We start from the raw sequence: 3813 nt of genomic DNA, 5'->3' as shown, positions 1-3813 counted from the left end.
GTAATATGAAGTTGGAGAAGAGTTTTGAAAAATGTTTTTCTTAATTTCTAAAGGGAAATCATTTTCCTTAAATTTGAGGAAAATGAGTTGATTTGGAAAACATTTTATCCAACCAAACATGAAAAATTTGAAAAACATTTTCCTTTTCATACCAAACGCACCCTGTATCTTTTACTTTTTCCAGAGAGGTTGTATAGTTACTTGAGAAAATTGAAGGAAAGGTATCCTTTAAGTTTGGAATTAACTATTGGTAAGTATTTGGACCAAGAAAAGGTCAAACACTCTTAACTATTAAATTAAGTTAATTGTGGACTCAATAAACATTTTCAAAACTTATAATCTTTTTAGAAATACAAACAATCCACCCAACTAAATAAACAAACTTTCCACTCCCTCTCTCAAACGTTCTCCTCTCTCTCACAGAAGAAAACGTTCTCCTCTCTCAAAAATTCAAAATTGCTTCAATCGGGACAATCAATTTCTCTGGCAACTTTCAACTTCCGGCGGCTGTACTTTGAACTTTCGAATAGTCTATTCTAACCATCCAAGGGAACAACGATTTGCAGGTAAAGCTTTATTTTTTTGAAAAAAATTAGGGCTTTTTCATTATTATTTTTAAAGAAATAATGCAAAGAGACTATTTTGAGGGTTGAGATAATGAAGTATTTGCTTGTTTAGGTGAGATGGGGAAGAAAAGGGGTTTGCCCAATTGGGTTCCTGATGGGTCGACATGTTCTGCGGGAATATTTGAAAAGAGTTCCTGAGTTTATATCTAATTTTGAAAAAGTTTTTCCCCATTGGGTTCCTGGAAATCTAAATTCTCTGTAATTTGTTATCTCACTAATCTTTTGTCCCTTTTTTTTTTTTGCACTTCTGCAGGTACTTGGTGAAAATTCTAGGAGTAACAAAGTTCTATTGGAGTTAATTAGGTTAGTGTGCGATTTATATGCTTAATCAGTAATATATGCTTCATTTTCTAGATTAAAATAGAGATTTAGTAATAGATAGTACATATACGTGTGTATAGAAAATAATTTTGTACTGAGTTGAATTTGTTATCGCAGATGGATGCTCAATGCAGTTATATTTTGAATTCGGTGACTTAAACTAAAATTGCATTTACTATTTTGATAAAGTGATCCCACTGAAAACGAGCTTGTTCAGCTTCTTCCGCATTTATGAAAGTTGAGCTAGGGAGTACTTGATGAAGAGATATGCAATTTTGGTAGTATTAAGCTATTTACATAAAAGGTAGTGGGCTATGTATTTTCAGTGTTTTGATTGGGAATGAAATGACTTAGCTTATTTTTGTTAAGCTATGGATTGTTTTGATGAATACATATTTATTTTTTCTTTTTAATCTATTTGTCACAAAAGGGTAGTTGGATCTCAATTTTGGTGATTTGATCACTTGGTTATGTTCGCTTAAACAGCATTACGGCAAGAAATTAAGTTAGAAATGAACTTGGTTTTTGGCATGATATCTTAATTTTGTATATTGGTATAGGTTGTTAGTTTAGATTATTTTGAGAATATAAACTATAGTGTGCCCTTTTGGTTTAGATTATTTTGAGAGTATGAACTATTTTCTTGATTGGCTTTTAAGTGTAGGAGGTGTCAAAACCAACTTGTGAAGTGTATATAGTTTGCTATGTGAGATTATTTTGTGCTTGCTCAGAATTTGGATGCATTCAACAATTACCCATTGGTAATGAAAGCTATTTTTTTACTGTCGAATATTTGTTGTCAAAGTTATCATCGAAGACGAACAATTTATATGGCTTTCCTTGGGCTTTCATGGTAAACTTCACCTCTAATTTTAGTATTTTATTTATTTGTATTATTGAATAATTAGTTTAAATTTTTATTTTCATCATCTTTATATTTTTAGGCTTGAGCATTTGAAGCAATACCTTACCTCAGGAAGCTATTCAAGGATTACTCGAAAGAAATTTCTCAACCAAGAATTCTTAGGTCGTTATCTTCTAAGAACAATCCAAAAATAAATTATGTTAATCTCTTCAATCCTCTTCATGATATAATAAGTCTTCTATAGAATAATCTTTATTTAAATTAATTGATTATCTACTTTGCTTTCGTTTAGTTTTCTTCCAATAAATGACTCATCTATAGTCATTTATTGCAATAGATGGGTCATCTGTTGGAAGAAAACATAAGAGTTTGCCACTGTTTTGCTTTCGTCCAAGAGATGACTAATTTGTTGCAATAGATGATTAATTTGTTGGACGAAAACTTAATCATTTGCTACTGATGTACTTACATCCAACAAATGACCTATTTGTTGCAACAAATAGGTCATTTGTTGGACGAAGTCTCAAACGTTTATTGTTGTTTTGCTATTGATAATTTGTTGTTGTTTAGCTTATATTCAATTGATGAACATTGCAACAGATAAGTCATTTGTTGAAAGAAAATTTGACAATTTGTTGTTGTTTAGATTTCTTCCAATAAATGGTCCATCTGTTGCAACAGATGGGTCATCTGTTAGAAATACAATTTTACAATAAATATTTTATCTATTATAATTTATAGATTAGTTTTAATTCAAAATACTTTTGTTTATAGATTGTACATCATTGGCTTGTTCCCATAGAGCAAGAGTTGCAAATATCATTCTTTTTAACTCTAGGAATCATTGACACAAAATCAAACCCTACAGTGGATCTGATAAAAAAAGAATTGGCTAGAGCAACTACCATCAAAATGGAAGCACTTATTGTTCCTGGTGATGCTGATGATGTTGCAATAAATATTGGTGATGATGTTAATGTTGGTATTGATATTGATGATGTTGGTGCTAAAAGTGGTGGGGAACATGTTAATGATGTTGGTGGTATTTATGGTGGATTCACCCCTTTCAATTGGTGGTATATATTTAGTTAATCATATTTTGTAATTGCTAATGACAATATTTTATATTTAATAGATGTTCAGTTATTTTATCATGAATACAATTCTATTATTAGATTTGTAAAATGATAAATTATACTATTGAAAATAGACATATGTTGCAGCAAGTTATGAGTTACTTATTGCAACAGATGACACATTTATATAGAGTCAGTTAAAACATATATGTTCATACGTTGCAACAGATGAGCATATATGGGTTATCTATTGCAATAGATAATACATATTAGACATTTGTTGTAACAGATTTTTATATTTGTTGCAACAGATTATCATATTTATTTGATTATTTTTAATAGATGGGTTATCTATTGCAACATATAATGCATTTAGATTATAATTAAACTTATAATTGAAAGGTAATTATAATTAAATAACTCTATTTATCACTAATTATGAGTTAATGAAGCATTTCATATCAAAATAATCAACTGATCACTTTATTTAAGATAAATACAATTAGTTGATTATGTAATTACTCTACAATACATTGAAAATATAATTGAACTTATTAATTAAAAGGTAATTATAATTAAATAACTTTATTTATCACTAATTATGGGCTAATGAAACATTTCATATCAAAACAATCAACTGATCACTTTATTTAAGACGAATACAGTTAGTTAATCATGTAATTAATCTACAATACATTAAAAATGTAATTGAATGTATTAATTAAAATATAATTATATTTAAATAACTTTATTTATCACTAATTATGAACTAATGAAGCATTTCATATTAAATATATATATATAGAGTCAGTTGAAAATGATCAAACATATATGCTCATTTGTTGCAATTGATGCTAATATGTTGCAATAGATGAAGCTTCCATCGCAACAAATTGGCATATATGATTGATTATTTTCGATGGAT

Source organism: Solanum verrucosum, unplaced genomic scaffold, assembly GCF_900185275.1.
Source record: "Solanum verrucosum unplaced genomic scaffold, falcon-dt-bn FXZP01000028.1, whole genome shotgun sequence".
Taxonomy (NCBI): Eukaryota; Viridiplantae; Streptophyta; class Magnoliopsida; order Solanales; family Solanaceae; genus Solanum; species Solanum verrucosum.
Note: the sequence above shows the minus strand (reverse complement) of the source record.